Genomic DNA, 19,891 nt, shown 5'->3' on the forward strand with positions numbered 1-19,891 from the left:
CCGCTCGGCTGCGGACTGGACCAGAGATCGCAACGTTAAAGCAGGCAGCAGCTACACGGTCACCACAGTCACGCCAGCACTAACCATCACCGCCCCGGTAACGCTAACCATCGCCCCGGTAACACCGGCACTAACCGTCGCCGCCCCGGTAACACCGGCACTAACCATCGCCCCGGTAACACCGGCACTAACCATCGCCCCGGTAACACCGGCACTAACCATCGCCCCGGTAACACCGGCACTAACCATCGCCCCGGTAACACCGGCACTAACCATCGCAGCCCCAGTAACACCGGCACTAACCAACGCACCGGTAACACCGTCACTAACCATTGCCGCCCCGGTAACACCATCACTAACCATTGCCGCCCCGGTAACACCGTCACTAACCATTGCCGCCCCGGTAACACCATCACTAACCATTGCTGCCCCGGTAACACCGTCACTAACCATTGCCGCCCCGGTAACACCATCACTAACCATTGCCGCCCCGGTAACACCGTCACTAACCATTGCCGCCCCGGTAACACCGTCACAAATCATTGCCGCCCCGGTAACATGAGCACTAACCATCACAGCAAGGCCAGCATTTATTGCCCGCCCCGAATTGCCCTTCAGAAGATGGTGGTGAGCTGCTGCCTTGAAATGTAGAGGGCAGTTAAGAGTCAACCACATTGCTGTGGGTCTGGAGTCACGTATAGGCCAAGGATAAGGACTGCATTGCCATTGCACCCTGAATCTGGGCCACGGCAGCGGTAATGGCACGACAACCGGGCCCAGCACCCTGGGATAAGCACCGGGGACTTGGGGGTGGGGGTTGCTCAATCAGCCAGGGACAATTTATACACCCTTACCCCAGCACCCCCCACAATCTGGAAAGTAGGTGTGTGTCAGTGCAAATGAGGATACCTATGGCGCCGTCCCCCATGGCCAAGTAGTCCATGGATGCACAACATTTGGGTTCAGAAGGGCGGGTGTGGGACTGTACTGCAGCACGAGTCAATGCTTTCACCACCACCCCCCGTCCCCCCATCGAGAAACAAGTTTACAGGATGAGCCGAGGCCCTGCCCCGTTCCCCCACAACCCCGTACCTCATGTAGTAAGTGTCCGACTTCCCGATGGTGGCTCCAGATCTTCGGTACACCTCGCGTCGCTTCCAGCCCACCGGCAGCACCGTGCAGTCCTCCCAGCCCTCCGACATCGTCTGCAGATCACAGCTCCTCGCAACACTGGGGGGGGGAGAGAGAGAGAGAGAGAGAGAGAGGGCGAGAGAGGGCGAGAGAGAGAGAGAGAGAGAGAGAGAGAGAGAGAGAGAGGGGGGGTGCAGAGAGAGGAGGGGGGTGCAGAGAGAGAGGGGGGGGGGGGAGTGCACAGAGAGAGGGGGGGGGGGGAGTGCAGAGAGAGAGGGGGGGTGCAGAGAGAGAGGGGGGGTGCAGAGAGAGAGAGAGAGAGAGAGAGAGAGAGGAGGGGGGTGCAGAGAGAGAGGGGGGGGGAGTGCAGAGAGAGAGGGGGGGGGAGTGCAGAGAGAGAGGGGGGTGCAGAGAGAGAGGGGGGGGGAGTGCAGAGAGAGAGGGGGGGGGGAGTGCAGAGAGAGAGGGGGGTGCAGAGAGAGAGGGGGGGGTGCAGAGAGAGAGGGGGGGTGCAGAGAGAGAGAGAGAGAGAGAGAGAGAGAGAGAGAGAGAGAGAGAGAGATGGGGGTGCAGAGAGAGGGGGTGCAGAGAGAGAGGGGGGGTGCAGAGAGAGGGGGGGTGCAGAGAGAGAGGGGGGTGAGTGCAGAGAGAGAGGGGGGTGAGTGCAGAGAGAGAGTGGGGGGTGCAGAGAGAGAGGGGGGTGCAGAGAGAGATGGGGGGGGTGCAGAGAGAGAGGGGGGGTGCAGAGAGAGAGAGAGAGAGATGGGGTGCAGAGAGAGAGAGGGAGGGGGGGTGCAGAGAGAGAGAGGGAGGGGCGGTGCAGAGAGAGAGAGGGAGGGGGGGTGCAGAGAGAGAGAGGGAGGGGGGTGCAGAGAGAGAGGGGGAGGGGGGGTGCAGAGAGAGAGAGAGAGAAAGAGAGAGAGGGGGGTGCAGAGAGAGAGAGAGAGGGGGGTGCAGAGAGAGAGGGAGGGGGGGTGCAGAGAGAGAGAGGGAGGGAGGGGGGGTGCAGAGAGAGAGAGGGAGGGAGGGGGGGTGCAGAGAGAGAGAGGGAGGGAGGGGGGGTGCAGAGAGAGAGAGGGAGGGAGGGGGGGGTGCAGAGAGAGAGAGGGAGGGAGGGGGGGTGCAGAGAGAGAGAGAGGGAGGGAGGGTGCAGAGAGAGAGGGAGGGAGGGTGCAGAGAGAGAGAGAGAGAGGGGTGCAGAGAGAGAGAGAGAGGGGGTGCAGAGAGAGAGAGAGAGAGAGAGAGAGAGGGGGGTGCAGAGAGAGAGAGGGAGTGGGGGTGCAGAGAGAGAGAGCGGGGTGCAGAGAGAGAGAGAGAGAGCGGGGTGCAGAGAGAGAGAGAGCGGGGTGCAGAGAGAGAGAGAGCGGGGTGCAGAGAGAGAGAGAGCGGGGTGCAGAGAGAGAGAGAGCGGGGTGCAGAGAGAGAGAGAGCGGGTGCAGAGAGAGGGAGAGCGGGGTGCAGAGAGAGAGAGAGCGGGGTGCAGAGAGAGAGAGAGCGGGGTGCAGAGAGAGAGAGAGCGGGGTGCAGAGAGAGAGAGAGCGGGGTGCAGAGAGAGAGAGAGCGGGTGCAGAGAGAGAGAGAGCGGGGTGCAGAGAGAGGGATGGGGGTGCAGAGAGAAAGAGAGAGAGGGGGTGAAGAGAGAGAGAGAGAGAGAGGGGGGTGCAGAGAGAGAGAGAGGGGGGTGCAGAGAGAGATGGGGGTGCAGAGAGAGAGAGAGGGGGGTGCAGAGAGAGATGGGGGTGCAGAGAGAGAGAGAGAGGGGGTGCAGAGAGAGAGAGAGAGGGGGTGCAGAGAGAGAGAGAGAGAGAGAGAGAGAGAGGGGGGCAGAGAGAGAGAGAGAGAGAGAGAGAGAGAGAGAGAGAGAGAGAGAGAGAGAGAGAGAGAGAGAGAGAGAGAGAGAGAAGAGAGAGAGAGACAGAGAGGTCACAATGAATCCAAGCACCAAGTAAAATGGAGGCAGTGTTTGCCGTGCTGTCGAGCCAGCAGCTCCCTCCTGGCCTTGCGTCCAAAGCAAAGGCTGAAGTTAGCGGCTCGGACATTAGACGGTCACGCACCGTGCATTGACCAGCTGGGGGGGGGGGGGGGGGGGGGCGCAAACTATACCTGGGCCCCCCTAAAGGCCCAAGTGCTGTAAGCATACACACGTCGAGTTACAGTGGAGTCTACTGGGAGGCTCTATTAGAGCCCCAATGATTGTCCCCAGAGGTGCAGCCTCTTACAATGGGAGGGGCGGGGGGGGAGGAAGAGGAGTAGAATTGCAAAGCAGTTTGCAAGATTCCCGCAGGAGAGAGAAGTTTATTTATGCCCAAAAGCCATTCAAAAATGACGTGCTCCCGCTGCAGGTAAATATATTTGTCCGCGGCGCACCGTAGGTATTGATCGATCAGTCGGAGCAACACGGGGGAGGTGGGGAGGAACAATTCTTAATCCTCATTGTCCCCCTGCTCAGGGAGTTCAAAACCTTTCCTCCTTCACCAATTATCTCTGCAGCAAACCCGCGGCGTTTAGCCGTGGCGAGTTTCATTCGGGACCTCGCTGCGAAGCTGGATTCTGCCGTGTAAGTGTGCAGGGCTGTGCGGAGAGAGCAGGGCGGGGGGGAAGAGAACGGACTGGACAGCTCTTTCACAGAGCTGTCACGGGCCTCTTTCAGTGCTGCATCGCTCTGTGAAATCATTCAGGCTTAGCCCTGCAGCATCTCTCTCTGCACCAGCTAGGAGAGAGGCTAATGACCCTCCGCCCACCCCGACCATCTGCGCATCGCTAACCAGAGCCAGCCACAGTGCTCGAGATGTGGTCTGACCAAAGGGGCTGCCTGCACTCGTATGCGACTTCCTCTGACTGCGCTGCTGCCATAGTTCAGCAGCCGAGGTTGGCTTTGCTCCCCTCAGCTCCTCATTGGCTGGACATGTTAGGCCCCTTTATCGTGTCAGCTGTGGCTCAGCGGGCAGCCACAGCCTCGCCTGTGAGTCAGAAAGGTTGTGGGTACAAGGCCCGCTCCAGAGACTCGAGCACAAAACAAAATCTAGGCTTCGACGCTCCAGTGCTTTACCGAGGGAGCGCCGCACTGCGCTGTCGGAGGGGTGGTGCTGAGGGAGCGCGCGCTGTCGGAGGGGCAGTGCTGAGGGAGCGCCGCGCTGTCGGAGAGGCGGTGCTGAGGGAGCGCCGTACTGTGCTGTCGGAGGGGCGGTGCTGAGGGAGCGCCGTACTGCGCTGTCGGAGGGGCAGTACCGAGGGTGCGCCATACTGCGCTGTCGGAGGGGCGGTACTGAGGGAGCGCCGTACTGCACTGTCGGAGGGGCGGTACCGAGGGTGCGCCATACTGCGCTGTCGGAGGGGCGGTACCGAGGGAACGCCGCACTGCGCTGTCGGAGGGGCGGTACTGAGGGTGCGCCATACTGCGCTGTCGGAGGGGCGGTACCGAGGGAGTGCCGTACTGCGCTGTCGGAGGGGCGGTACTGAGGGAGCGCCTCACTGCGCTGTCGGAGGGGCGGTACCGAGGGAGTGCCGTACTGCGCTGTCGGAGGGGCGGTACTGAGGGAGCGCCTCACTGCGCTGTCGGAGGGGCGGTACCGAGGGAACGCCGCACTGCGCTGTCGGAGGGACGGTACCGAGGGAGTGCCGTACTGCGCTGTCGGAGGGGCGGTACCGAGGGAGTGCCGCACTGCGCTGTCGGAGAGGCGGTGCTGAGGGAATGCCGCACTGCGCTGTCGGAGGGACGGTAGTGAGGGAGCGCCGCACTATTGGAGGTGCTGTCTTTCGGATGATATGTTAAACTGAGGCCCCATCTGCCTTCTCAGGTGGATGTGAAAGATCCCATGGCAATATTTCAAAGAGCAGGGGGGGCGTTCTCCCCGGTGTCCTGGGGCCAATATTTATCCCTCAATCAACATAATTTAAAAAAAACAGATTATCTGGTCATTATCACATTGCTGTGTGTGGGAGCTTGCTGTGAGCAAAATTGACTGCCGCGTTTCCCACATTACAACAATGACCACACTCCAAAAGTACTTCACTGGCTGTGAAGTGCTTCGAGACGTCCGGTGGCCGTGAAAGGCGCTATATAAAAGCACGTCTTTCTTTTAGATTGATCAGAGCTCGTGATTGGACAGGAGACTCCTAGACTGATCAGAGATTGTGACTGGTTGGACAGGTTTAATCCCGAGAGTGATCAGTGCTCCTCATTGGCTGGATGTGCTTAATCCCCAGGATTTCTTTCAGCTTTGTTCATTTTCAATAGAAAACTCACCGACAGAAAAGATTTTTGTTAAACAAAAAGGAATACGTTAAACATTTCCCACCGCACAGTTGGAACGCCATGTCGTGTGACCGGCGAGGACCCCTCGCGGCGCTCGAGCCATGGCGAGCTGTTTCATCACATCCAGAGCAGTCGACCCAGAGGACACAGCCTGTGATTCACCCGAACTATGTCCCGGTCAGGATTGTGTGCGACTTGCGAGGTAAACTGGGGAGATGCTGTCTGCAAGACGTTGGTACTTTTTACTGGAGGAGCGGCACGAGGGGTGGGGCGACGGGCGCGGCGAGGGACGGAGGAGCTGAGCGAGGGGCGGAGGAGCTGAGCGAGGGGCGGAGGAGCTGAGCGGGGCGGGGCGGCACGAGGGGCGGAGGAGCGGAGCGAGGGGCGGGGGAGCGGAGCGAGGGGCGGCACGAGGGGCGGAGGAGCGGAGCGAGGGGCGGCACGAGGGGCGGAGGAGCGGAGCGAGGGGCGAGAGAGGCGGGGAGGAGGAGGGGCGAGAGAGGCGGGGAGGAGGAGGGGCGAGAGAGGCGGGGAGGAGGAGGGGCGAGAGAGGCGGGGAGGAGGAGGGGCGAGAGAGGCGGGGAGGAGGAGGGGCGAGAGAGGCGGGGAGGAGGAGGGGCGAGAGAGGCGGGGAGGAGGAGGGGCGAGAGAGGCGGGGAGGAGGAGGGGCGAGAGAGGCGGGGAGGAGGAGGGGCGAGAGAGGCGGGGAGGAGGAGGGGCGAGAGAGGCGGGGAGGAGGAGGGGCGAGAGAGGCGGGGAGGAGGAGGGGCGAGAGAGGCGGGGAGGAGGAGGGGCGAGAGAGGCGGGGAGGAGGAGGGGCGAGAGAGGCGGGGAGGAGGAGGGGCGAGAGAGGCGGGGAGGAGGAGGGGCGAGAGAGGCGGGGAGGAGGAGGGGCGAGAGAGGCGGGGAGGAGGAGGGGCGAGAGAGGCGGGGAGGAGGAGGGGCGAGAGAGGCGGGGCGGAGGAGGGGCGAGAGAGGCGGGGCGGAGGAGAGGCGGGGCGGAGGAGAGGCGGGGAGGAGGAGGGGCGAGAGAGGCGGGGCGGAGGAGCACCCTTCAAGTGTTCAGGACTGAAACAGCAGGTCCTTCATTAGAAGTGTTGTGTATCTATAAAGCATGCACTCCCATGTTCCGGCACTAGGGAGCGCATCCCCTGAAGTCCCAAGGGATCCCAGCATCCCTTAGGAGCACTGTATATAAGCCGGCCTCCTAAGGCCTGTTCCTCACTCTGGAGTGTCTTAATAACGACTGAGGTCACTGTTACTTTAACCTCCCTGTGTTAGGAACACAATAACTGGCGACGAGTATACAAATCCAACGCAAAGTTGAGCAAACTGTGGGCATCCTGGAGAAGTCCTCGGAGGGTGAGGACTGGGAAGCCTATGTCGAACGGCTAGACCAGCACTTTGTAGCCAACGAGCTGGACGGAGAAGGAAGCGCTGCAAAAAGGAGAGCGGTCCTCCTCACAGTCTGCGGGGCACCGACTTACAGCCTCATGAAGAATCTTCTGGCTCCGGTGAAACCCACAGATAAGTCGTATGAGGAACTGTGTACACTGGTTCGGGAGCATCTTAACTTGAGGGAGAGCGTGCTGATGGCGAGGTATCGGTTCTACACGTGTCAGCGATCTGAAGGTCAGGAAGTGGCGAGCTACGTCGCCGAGCTAAGGCGACTTGCAGGACAATGTGAGTTTGATGGCTACCTGGAGCAAATGCTCAGAGACTTTTTTGTACTGGGCATTGGCCACGAGACCATCCTAAGAAAACTTTTGACTTTTAGAGACACCGACCCTCAGTAAGGCCATTGCAATAGCACAGGCGTTTATGTCCACCAGTGATAACACCAAACAAATCTCTCAGCACACAAGTGCGAGCAATGTTCATAAATTAACTGGAACTGTTTGCGAGCAGAAATGTACAGGGCAGAAACCACGAGTCTGCAACTGCCAACAGGCGTCAGGTGACCCAGATGACTCAGAGTCCGCAACAAAGGATGAATGCAAGGCAATTCACACCTTGTTGGCGTTGTGGAGGCTTCCATTCAGCCTATTCATGCCGCTTCAAAGGGTATGTTTGCAAGAGCTGTGGAACAATGGGGCACCTCTAACGACGAGCTGCAAGCTCTGCAAAACCTGCTAACCACCACGTGGCAGAGGAAGATCGGTCCATGGTGGATCAAAGCAATTTCGAGCCTCAGAGGAGGCAGATGCTGAAGTGCACGGGGTGCACACATTTTCGACAAAATGTCCACCTATAATGCTAAATGTAAAATTGAATGGCTTACCCGTAGCCATGGAACTGGACACTGGAGCTAGCCAATCCATCATGAGTAAAAAGATGTTTGAGAGACTGTGGTGCAACAAGGCACTCAGGCCAGCCCTGAGCCCCATCCACACGAAACTGAGGACGTACACCAAAGAGCTCATCACTGTCCTGGGCAGCGCCATGGTCAAGATCACCTACGAGGGCACGGTGCACGAACTGCCACTCTGGATTGTCCTGGGCGATGGCCCCACACTGCTTGGAAGGAGCTGGCTGGGAAAATTCCGCTGGAACTAGGATGACATCCGAGCGCAATCACATGTCGATGAGGCCTCATGTACCCAAGTTCTTAACAAATTTCCTTCCCTTTTTGAGCCAGGCATTGGAAACTTTTCCGGGGTGAAGGTGCGGATCCGCTTGGCCCCAGAGGCACGACCCATTCACCACAAGGCGGGAGCGATACCTCACATGATGAGGGAAAGAGTGGAAATCGAGCTGGACAGGCTGCAAAGCGAAGGCATCATCGCCCCAGTGGAATTTAGTGAGTGGGCCAGCCCGATTGTTCCAGTGCTCAAAAGCGATGGCACGGTCAGGATTTGCGGAGATTATAAAATAACTATTAATTGTTTCTCGCTACAGGACCAATACCCGCTACCTAAGGCAGACGACCTATTTGCGACGCTGGCAGGAATCTTCGAAGGGCCTCACCTGCATCAACACGCACAAGGGACTGTTCATCTACAACAGATGCCCGTTTGGAATTCGGTCGGCTGCAGCAATCTTCCAGAGAAACATGGAGTCTACTCAAGTCGGTACCACACACGGTGGTCTTTCAGGCCGACATATTGGTAACGGGTAGGGACACCGTCGAGCACCTACAAAACCTGGAGGAGGTCTTCCAGCGACTGGATCGCGTAGGACTGCGGCTGAAAAGGTCGAAATGTGTCTTCATGGCAACAGAAGTGGAGTTTTTGGGGAGAAAGATCGTGGCGGACGGCATTCAGCCCACAGATGCCAAGACAGAGGCTATCAGGAACGCGCCCAGGCCACAGAACGTCACGGAGCTGCGGTCGTTCCTGGGACTCAACTATTTTGGTAACTTCCTACCGGGGTTAAGCACCCTTTTAGAGCCCCTACATGTGTTATTGTGCAACGGTGAGAACTGGGTATGGGGAAAAAAACAAGTAATTGCTTTTGAGAAAGGCAGAGACATTTTACGCTCCAACAAGCTGCTTGTATTGTATAACCCGTGTAAAAGACTTGTGCGAGCATGTGATGCGTTGTCGTATGGAGTCGGGTGTGTATTACAAGCTAACGTTGCGGGGAAGTTACAACCTGTCGCCTATGCTTCCAGGAGCTTGTCAAAGGCTGAGGGGGCCTAAAGTATGATTGAGAAAGAGGCATTAGCGTGTGTGTTCGGAGTAAAGAAAATGCATCAGTACCTGTTTGGCCTCAAATTTGAGATGGAAACCGATCACAAGCCCCTCATATCCCTGTTCGCTGAAAACAAGGGGATAAATACTAATGCCGCAGCCCGCATATAAAGGTGGGCACTCGCGCTATCAGCATATAACTATACCATCCGCCACAGGCCAGGCACCGAGAACTATGCGGGTGCTCTCAGTCAGCTACCATTGCCCACCACGGGGGGTGGAAATGGCGCAGACTGCAAACTTATTGATGGTGGCGGAGCCCGCAGACTTGTTGATGGTCATGGAAGCGTTTGAAAATGATAAATCACCTGTCACAGCCCGCCAGATTAGGACTTGGACCAGCCAAGATCCTCTGCTGTCCCGAGTAAAAAACTGTGTACTGCATGGGAGCTGGGTCAGCATCCCCGTTGAAATGCAAGAGCTAATCAAGCCGTTCCAGCGACGAAAGGACGAGCTGTCCATTTAGGCAGACTGCCTGTTGTGGGGTAACCGCATAGTGCTACCCAAAAAGGGCAGGCAGACATTCATCTCAGATCTCCACAGCACACACCCGGGTATAGTAATGATGAAAGCGATAGCCAGATCCCACATGTGGTGGCCCGGTATCGACTCTGACTTAACAGTCCTGTGTACGGCAATGCAACGTATGTGCTCAGTTGAGCAATGCACCCAGAGAGGCACTACTAAGTTTGTGGTCCTGGCCCTCCAGACCATGGTCGAGGATCCATGTCGACTATGTGAGCCTGTTTCTCAGTAAAATGTTCCTGGTGGTGGAGGATGCTTTTTCAAAATGGATTGAATGTGAAATAATGTCGGGAAGCACCGCCACCGCCACCATTGAAAGCCTGAGGGCCATGTTTGCCACCCATGACCTGCCTGACATACTGGTCAGTGACAACGGGCCATGTTTCACCAGTGCCGAATTTAAGAATTCATGACCCGCAATGGGATCAAACATGTCACCTCGGCCCCATTTAAACCAGCCTCCAATGGGCAGGCAGAGCGGGCAGTACAAACAATCAAACAGAGCCTCAAACGAGTCACAGAAGGCTCACTCCAAACCCGCCTGTCCCGAGTACTGCTCAGCTACCGCACGAGACCCCACTCGCTCACAGGGGTGCCCCTGGCTGAGCTACTCATGGAAAGGATACTTAAAACCAGACTCTCGCTGGTTCATCCCAACCTGCATGATCAGGTAGAGAGCAGGCGGTAGCAACAAAATGTAAACGATGGTCGCACCACTGTGTCACGGGAAATTGATCTGAATGACCTTGTGTATGTGCTAAACTATGGACATGGTCCCAAGTGGATCACGGACACGGTGATAGCTAAAGAAGGGAGTAGGGTGTTTGTAGTCAAACTAGACAATGGACAAATTTGCAGAAATCACCTGGACCAAACGAGGCTGCGGTTCACAGACTGCCCTGAACAACCCACAGCAGACACCACCTTTATCGAGCCCACAACACACACCCAAAGGATCAGCGACGCCGGACCAGGAAATCGAACCCATCACGCCCAACAGCCCAGCAAGGCCAGGCTCACCCAGCAGCCCTGCAGGGCCAACAACACGCCAGCCCAGCGAGGGCACAGCCAACACACCAGAACAGACATTTGTACCGAGGCGGTCCACCAGGGAAAGAAAGGCTCCCGACCGCCTCACCTTGTAAATAGTTTTCACTTTGACTTTGGAGGGGTGAGTGATGTTGTGTATCTGTAAAGCATGCACTCCCATGTTCCGCCACCAGGGAGCGCATCCCCTGAAGTCCCAAGGGATCCCAGCATCCCTTGGGAGCACGTATATAAGCCGGTCCCGAAGACCTGTTCCTCATTCTGGAGTGTCTTATTAAAGACTGAGGTCACTGTTACTTTACCCTCCCAGTGTGCAGCCTCAGCTGTGTTAGGAACACAATAGAAACATCTGTGAACTCATGTGGAAACAAGTCATCCTCGTTTGAGGAACAGCCTATGACTATGAAATTCAAATACAAATCCCTGGGAACAATATCTCGGTGAGTGAGGGGTCAGTCGATGGAACAGGGTCCTCTGGGAGACGGTGGAAGCAGTCAGTGTTGATTCATTCACGTGCAAATTGCAGAGATTTCCTTCAGAAAATACCATCTTGGGGGTTGGGTGTCGGGGTAATTCGAGACACGACGCGTGGTGAGCTCGGAAGGAACAGGGGACTTTGGGCCTGTGGTTCCCAACGCTCTCCACAACTGGGGTTTTCCTCGCCTCGTGCCTGGCCCTGTTCGCGATTAATTTGTCGAGGTTGATTGCCAGGATTAGACAACAACTCCATCGTCACCATCACGACCAGGGTGGGAGAACAACTCGCGTTCAGACAGCACCATGAACGCAGCAACACGCCCGCAGGCGCTTCACACACGGAGCGTAAATCAGACACAATCTGGCACCAAGTCACACAAGGAAATATTAGGGACCGGTGGGTCTTCAAAAGGAGCGCCTGTCTTCAAAGGAGGAGAGAGAGGCGGAGAGGTTCAGGGAGGGAGTTCCAGAGCTTGGGGCCCAGGCAACAGAAGGCACGGCCACCGATGGTGGAGCGATTATAATCAGGGATGGTCAGGAGGGCAGAATTAGAGGAGCGCAGACATCTCGGGGGGGGGGGGGGGGCTGGAGGAGGTTACAGGGATAGGGAGGGGTGTAGGGGCTGGAGGGAGTTACAGAGATAGGGAGGGGTGTAGGGGCTGGAGGGGGTTACAGAGATAGGGAGGGGTGTAGGGACTGGAGGAGGTGAGCGAGATAGGGAGGGGTGTAGGGGCTGGAGGGGGTTACAGAGATAGGGAGGGGTGTAGGGGCTGGAGGGGGTTACAGAGATAGGGACCTCGATAAGTCTTGGTCCTTCAGCATCTCTGAATTCCTAGCTCCTCAAAGGGATGGTGTCCTGGTGCCGGGCTTGAGGAACCGAGCGGGCGACCCGTGTCAGTTGTGAGGCGCGGGTGGAACTGGACACGAAAGGGGGCAGCAAATGGACAGCCCGTTTTACACAGCGCAATGAAAAAGCAGGTGGGTGTAAAACAGGCCCCCACCTCACTGTTGGCAGAGGTCACTCCCGCCCCCTTTATTCCCCTCCCCTCAACATTTGCAGAACTGGAGCTTACCTTGGTCTCGTTGGCTTATCTTCTGAAGCCTCAGTGCATTATAGTCTCAGCCCGTCTCGTGGAACTGAATCCCTGAAACAACATAAAAACACTCCATCAGACCGTCTCATTGTCCCCGTCTGCCAAGTGTCAGCTCGGGCTCGCTCTCGCCTCCGAGTCACAAGGTCCTGGGTTCCAGCTCCCGCTCCAGAGACTCGAGCCCCGTCACCCAGGCCCCACACTCCCCCACTGCCAGTACTGAGGGAGCGCCGCACTGCGCTGTCGGAGGGGCGGTGCCGAGGGAGCGCCGCACTGCGCTGTCGGAGGGGCGGTACTGAGGGAGCGCCGCACTGTCGGAGGGGCGGTACTGAGGGAGCGCCGCACTGCGCTGTCGGAGGGGCAGTACTGAGGGAGCGCCGCACTGTCGGAGGGGTGGTACTGAGGGAGCGCCGCACTGTCGGAGGGGCGGTACTGAGGGAGCGCCGCACTGTCGGAGGGGTGGTACTGAGGGAGCGCCGCACTGTCGGAGGGGCAGTACTGAGGGAGCGCCGCACTGCGCTGTCGGAGGGGCAGTACTGAGGGAGCGCCGCACTGTCGGAGGGGCGGTACTGAGGGAGCGCCGCACTGTCGGAGGGGCGGTACTGAGGGAGCACCGCACTGTCGGAGGGGCGGTACTGAGGGAGCGCCGCACTGTCGGAGGGGCAGTACTGAGGGAGCGCCGTACTGCGCTGTCGGAGGGGCGGTACTGAGGGAGCACCGCACTGTCGGAGGGGCAGTACTGAGGGAGCACCGCACTGTCGGAGGGGCGGCACCGAGGGAGCGCCGCACTGTCGGAGGGGCCGTGAAACCGAGGCTCCATTTGCCCTCTCAGGTGGATGTAAAAGATCGCACAGCCACTATCGGAAGAAGAGCAGGGACGTGGTCTCCCCGGTGTCCTGGGGCCAGTGTTTATGCCTGAACCAAAACCCAGCATAAAAAAAGAGATTAACTCGGTCATACATTGGATTTGCTGCTCGTGGGGTCTTGCGGTGTACAAACCGACTCCGTTAGGACTGCCCCTCACCTCCTAATCCCCTGCCCCTTCAGCCTTAGCCGAGGCTGCAAGGGGGCCAGGCTGTGCGAGTCCTGCTGAAGGCTTTCACGATTTTTGTCACCCAATTGTGACGCTTCCCTAGAATTGTCCCAATGCCTTCAAATTGCGGTCTTCACCATTTTAAACCCGAGGCCCCCGTCTGGCCTGCACTGCCGAGGTTGGGGCGGGGGGGGGGAAATACATGAAGATCTGGGTCATTATCATGTTGCTGTTTGTGGGATCTTGCTGTGCGCAAGATGGCTGCCTGCGTTTCCCCACAGTGCAGCAGTGATCGCGCTTCAAACGGTCCTTCGTTGGCGGCGAAGCACTTGGGGGCGGGCCCGAGGTGGTGAAATGTAAAAGGCCTGCCTTTTTATCTCGGGGATAATAATGGGGCCCTTTATGTAATCGAGACTCGCTGAGCAATTGTGGCAGGAGGCAGTGCTGGATCCAATTGTACATGAGGGATCAGAAACACGGGAGTCACGGGCCTGACGGGGGGGAAACGACAGGAAACAGTCGGCACAAAGACAGCTGCCTAATCCAAACCCCGCAACCACCTTCTACAATCGGCTGTTGGGAACCCGAGTGAGAGGAGGGTGGAAAAAAATAAAAATCAGGCATTGGTTGCTCCTGGTCAGTGTCGGGAGTGTGCGTGCGTACACGCCGAGAGTGCCTCGTGCGTGTGAGCGTGCGTGCGAATCCCTGGACGCTGGACCAGGCCAGGTTTTTGGCTGTGCTGCGATGCCTCCCACAGTCGGATAGCCCCGCCCCCGGCCGGGTGAAGCAAGGCCGCTTGAATGAGGCAGGCAGCGCCTGTGCAGCTGGGCGCGGGCGGGGAGGTGTTGGCTAGCTGGGGACAGGCGATAGGCTCGATGCCCGACTGGAGGGGGGTGGGGGAAGTAGCTGAACTCAAAAAGCACGAGCAGTGAAACAGGGTTAAACCAGCAGAGGCCTAGGGAGGGAGCTAACCGACCGTCCCCCACACACACACAGACACACACACACAAACACACACACAACCCGCACCTTCCCTCCCCCCTCACTCAGAGCAGTCACCAGAACACGATTACCTCCCTGCGGAGGGGGGCACGGGAGGCGTGGGGTAGGGGAGTACTCACAGTCCACCAGACACTTGGAAGCAGCTGAACGAACTTGCTGTGTCTGACCAGGCAGTGATCGGCACTGACGAGCGTGTGTACAGAGCTGCATGACTCGTTCAATCACTCCCCTTGACGTCTGGTGGAGCTGTGAAAAGCCAAGAGGCCTGGTGACTCACACTCCACGCCCAAAGTTCATTTAGGGGACGCTTGATTTATTGGTCAGTCGCTCCAGCTCTCGCCCTCGGGAGTCGGAAGGTCGCGAGCTCACGCCCCCGCTCCAGAGGCTTGACCTCCGAATCCAGGCCCGACAACCCCCCCGCTGCCAGTACTGAGGGAGCGCTGCACTGTCGGAGGGGCGGTACTGAGGGAGTGCCGTACTGTCGGAGGGGCGTTACTGAGGGAGCGCGCACTGCGCTGTCGGAGGGGCGGTATTGAGGGAGCGCCGCACTGCGCTGTCGGAGGGGCGGTATTGAGGGAGTGCCGCACTGTCGGAGGGGCAGTACTGAGGGAACGCCGCACTGCGCTGTCAGAGGGGCAGTACTGAGGGAGCACCTTACTGTCGGAGGGGCGGTACTGAGGGAGTGCCGCACCGTCGGAGGGGCAGTACTGAGGGAGTGCCGCACTGTCGGAGGGGCAGTACTGAGGGAGCGGCGCACCGTCGGAGGGGCAGTACTGAGGGAGTGCCGCACCGTCGGAGGGGCAGTACTGAGGGAGCGCCGCACTGTCGGAGGTGCGGAACTGAGGGAGCGCCGCACTGTCGGAGGGGCAGTACTGAGGGAGTGGCGCACCGTCGGAGGGGCAGTACTGAGGGAGCGCCGCACTGTCGGAGGGGCAGTACTGAGGGAGCGGCGCACCGTCGGAGGGGCAGTACTGAGGGAGCAACGCACTGTCGGAGGGGCCGTCTTTCAGCTGAGACGTTAAACAGAGGTCCCATCTGCTCTCCAAGGCGGACGTAAAGATCCCACGGCCACTACTGGAAGATGGGAGTGGGCGGGAGTTCTCCGAATTCCATTGTCCAGTTTTCTTGCATTAAATTCAGAACCACACACACAAAAATGAAGACTGGGCAATTTAAACAGTGAATAAACCATTTCCTGTTTCGCAAAAGTAACGGCTCGGACGATGAAACCGCCAGTCACAATGAACATGTCGCGTAAACCACGCTCCGTTAGCCAGCCATGACCTGCGACCTCCCACAGCAACAGCAAAAGGTTAACGTTAGCTGACCCAAGCACAAACGGAGCGACAAAGTCCTTCAGTAAAAAACACACATTCACCAACCAGCCGCTCCCTCGCTGGCTGCCAGAGTCGAGATTTCTCTCTTTCTCTTTCCATACCTCCCACATATGAAGGGAGAGGCACGCAGACAGAAAGAGAGAGAGAGAGAGAGAGAGAGAGAGACACACACTCGCTCGCAGAGGCACACACTCGCTCGCAGAGAGACGCGCGCACTCGCAGACACACACTCGCGCGCAGACACGCGTGCACTCGCAGAGACACACACTCGCGCGCAGACACGCGTGCACTCGCAGAGACACACACTAGCGCGCAGAGACGCGTGCACTCGCAGAGACACACACTCGCTCGCAGAGACACACACTCGCTCGCAGAGACGCGTGTACTCGCAGAGACACACACTCGCGCGCACGCGCAGACACACACGCATGTGCGCGCAGGCACAAGACGCGCGCACAGGCACAAGGCGCGCACAGCCACGAGCCACACACACACACACACACACACACACACACACACACACACACACACACGAGAGCGAGCACGCGGCTGTTGGAGAGAAGTGAGAGGTTCGCTCAAGACCACCTGCACTGAAACACACGGTACCACCTCCTGCCAGTCACCACAATGAATGAATCATTCATGCCGACTTGTCCTCTGCAGCTCCGCGCTGCCTCAGGCGCTCGCAAGCAGAAAGAGGGGAGGGGATGGTTGTCTGGGCAACTGCTCCCAAATAAGGCATGGCGGAGTGCGCTCCGCACCCACTCCCCCTGGGCAGAGCGGAGAGCACTCAGGGGCGGGGGAGAGTGACGCGGACACAGAGAGTATGCACAGAACGCTGCCTCGATCCCCCCCCAACCGAAAGAACTTGCCTTTCTCCAGCGCATTTCACCACCTCTGGACGTCCCAAAGCGCTTCACAGCCAATGAAGTACTTTTCAACTGCAGTCACTGTTGTAATGTGGGAAAGGCGGCAGCCAATTTGCGCACAGCAAGCTCCCACACACAGCGACGTGATAATGACCAGATCATCTGGTTTTTTTTTGTCATGCTGGTTGAGGGATAAATATCGGCCCCAGGGAGAACTCCCCCTGCTCTTCTTCCAAATAGTGCCCTGGGATCTTTTACATCCACCCGAGGGGGCAGACAGGGCCTCAGTTTAACGTCTCATCCGAAAGACAGCCCCTCCGACAGCGCGGTGCTCCCTCAGTACTGCCCCTCCGACAGTGGGGCGCTCCCTCAGTACTGCCCCTCCGACAGTGCGGCGCTCCCCCGACAGTGCGGCGCTCCCTCAGTACTGCCCCTCCGACAGCGCGAGCTCCCTTAGTACTGCCTCTCCGACAGTGCGGCGCTCCCTCAGTACTGCCCCTCCGACAGTGCGGCGCTCCCTCAGTACTGCCCCTCCGACAGTGCGGCGCTCCCTCAGTACTGCCCCTCCGACAGTGCGGAGCTCCCTCAGTACTGCCCCTCCGACAGTGCGGCGCTCCCTCAGTACTGCCCCTCCGACAGCGCGCGCTTCCTCAGTACTGCCCCTCCGACAGCGCAGTGCGGCGCTCCCTCAGTACTGCCCCTCCGACAGCGCGCGCTTCCTCAGTACTGCCCCTCCGACAGCGCAGTGCGGCGCTCCCTCAGTACCGCCCCTCCGACAGTGCGGTGCTCCCTCAGTACCGCCCCTCCGACAGTACGCCGCTCCCTCAGTACCGCCCCTCCGACAGTACGGCGCTCCCTCAGTACCGCCCCTCCGACAGTACGGCGCTCCCTCAGTACCGCCCCTCCGACGCTCCCTCAGGACCGCCCCTCCGACAGTGCGGCGCTCCCTCAGTACTGGCACCAGGGGAGTGTCGGGCCTGGATTACGGGGCTAGAGTCTGGTGTAGAGGCTGGAACCCACGACCTTGTGACTCAGAGGAGTGTGTGCTGGGGGGGGGGGGGGGGAGGAGTTGGGAAAAGCCGGGGGGAGTGAGGGCGGAGTACAATTTCCTGCAGCCTTTCTGCAGAGGTCAGGGGCTGACTGATGATGTGTGGAATCAGCAAGTCGACAGACGAGTGCAGAACAGGAGAGCTTTATATCATGCAAAGCGCAGGCTGCAGCCTGCAGATTAGGAGCAGGAAGCGGCTGTGAATCTCTCATAACGAGGCAGCTTATGACACCCGGCACATCCCCGGAATAAATAAGTCTCGGTCTCTTTTAGCCGCCGTGGCCGCAACCGGACTGGGGCCAGGGCAGAAGGCGGCAGAGCTGCCGAGGGTCCTGGTTTCTCGCAAGCACCCCGGGACCGCTAAGCCGGATGGTGTGCGAGTCCGCAGGGACGATCGACCCTGCGGGGGGGCACCACTGCAGAGCAGGCAGGCACCAAACCGCCTCCCGTAGTCGAACAGCTGATTTTTTTTATAAAGTGGTTTGCCACCCTGACTCCTTCCCACAAGATTTCTCCCTCTCCCGCCGCCCCCCCCCCACCCCCAGGTGCCGCACCAGCCCTCCCTCCCTCTGCTCACCCAAGCACTCACTGCTCCACGACGAGTGCCTCGACATCGACGCGAGCGGGCTATTCCACTGCGTGGGGCATCGCCGACCCAGCCTGGCCCTGCCCCTGGCCACACTTTCCAGCTGGGGTGACTGAGTAGTGGGTGGGGGGGGGGGGAGGAGACCCGAACTGACTCCTCCCCACCCCGCTGGGTACTGAGGCTAAATATCCCAATCGCCACCTCTGGCCACAATACACTGCATCGAACTCGCGCAGACTGTGAATGTCAAGTGCAGTCTTCGGGTAAAACAGGGCGGGTGCGGGGGAACTGGACTGCGACACAATCATAACATCCCCAGAAGAGCTGGAGACAGACAGGATTGGGGAACCGGGGGGGGGGGGGGGGGGCAGGGGGTGAGAGGGAATGGGTGGACACTAGTGTGGGGCTGAAAGTGGGTGTAACCATGGAATCACACCCGAGTGTACGGCACAAACGGGCCACTGGGCCCCAGCGCTCCGTGCCGGGGTTTATGCTCCACACCAGCCCCCTCCCCCCCGCTCTCCCACCCCTCTCCATCTCCCCGCCATCACCACCTCCTTCCATTCCTTTCTCCCCCGTGTGTTTATCCAGCTTCCCCTTAAATGCCTCGATACTATTCGCCTCGACCCCTCCCTGTGGCAGCGAGTTCCACATTCTCACCGCTCTCTGGGTAAAGAAGTTTCTCCTGAATTCCCCATTGGGTTTCTTCGTAAATGTCTCGTATTGACGGCCCCCGAGTTCTGGTCTCTCCCACGAGTGAAAACATCTCGACATCTACCCCCCCTTCGTAACGCTAAAGAAGCTTTATCTCGTTTCTAGAGAAAAGATCCCCCATACGTCATGCTAACCGAGTGTGTGTGGAGGGCAGAGGGGGAGGATTGAAGCCAAGCCCCAACACGTCCATGCACAGTGGGCCGATGAGTCCCCGTGACTGAAACAGTCGTGCCAATTGCACCGCCCCTCTCCTGCAAAATGCCCGCCCCAGCAACACACACACACACAAATAGCGACAGACACACACACACCGACACACTCTCACACACACACCGACACACTCTGCTCCCCACTTGCTCCCCTCCCCTGTCTGGAGACTGGGAGCCAGCCTGGCTTCGGCTCCCAGCAGGTAGATCCCGAAGCTGACCCGCCCGCCCCTGGACTGGGGTCGGAGTGGGAGGGTGTGGGGGGGGGGGTGGGCAGAGCACTGACCTCCCTCGGAGGACACGCAAGCCTCTCTCTCTCTCTCTCTCTCTCTCGCCCGTCTCCTGCGGCTGATTGAAGAAGCTGTGGGTCTCTGTGAGTCACTGTTTGAGTTGGAGCGCAGAGTGTAGGGGTGGGTGGGGAATTCTCCCAGTGTCCCGGGGCCAACATACCTCCCCTCCCACCGCCGCCGCTGACATCCGCCAAAGCCACGGGATTAGCTGGGGCATTCACTGTGCCGCTGCAGTTGGCCGGGGAGTCTGGCCGGCGCAGGCTTTTTTGGCAGCAGCGACCCAGACTCGGAATGTAACTCCCTGCTCTAGGCACCACGGCGAGATGAAAGCAAACAGCTTTGGCGCTCGAGCCGGAGCTTCAACACTGCTGCGTGCTCTGGGCAGAGAGAGAGAAAAAAAACTTTCAAGCACGCAATCCACAGCCCCGAGTTGCCTCTTCCTGCTACGGCACAAAGGAGCCTTCAACTCCCAGCTCACAACGATTCTCTTGCCAAATGTAAACACTTAAATGACGTCCGCTCCTCGCACACCAACAGCCCGCATAAACCCCCCCACCCCTCACACACACCACCCACCCCGGGACATCT

The 19,891-nt window shown here is 58.9% G+C and overlaps 1 long non-coding RNA gene across 8 annotated transcripts; it reads right to left on the bottom strand.

The window, feature by feature from the left end:
• Positions 1-1,098: 1,098 nt before the first annotated feature.
• LOC139242008 (uncharacterized) lies at positions 1,099-19,420 on the bottom strand. Of its 8 annotated transcripts, none has more exons than XR_011589095.1 (3): positions 19,300-19,420; positions 12,201-12,272; positions 1,099-1,230 (listed from the first exon to the last, which is right to left on the bottom strand). It is a non-coding gene; the product is annotated as an uncharacterized lncRNA (long non-coding RNA). The 8 variants fall into 8 exon arrangements; XR_011589096.1 differs by lacking the exon at positions 19,300-19,420 and adding an exon at positions 18,942-19,024; XR_011589094.1 differs by lacking the exon at positions 19,300-19,420 and adding an exon at positions 18,754-18,868.
• Between the last annotated feature and the right edge of the window lie 471 nt (positions 19,421-19,891).

This window comes from Pristiophorus japonicus, unplaced genomic scaffold, assembly GCF_044704955.1.
Source record: "Pristiophorus japonicus isolate sPriJap1 unplaced genomic scaffold, sPriJap1.hap1 HAP1_SCAFFOLD_1167, whole genome shotgun sequence".
Taxonomy (NCBI): Eukaryota; Metazoa; Chordata; class Chondrichthyes; family Pristiophoridae; genus Pristiophorus; species Pristiophorus japonicus.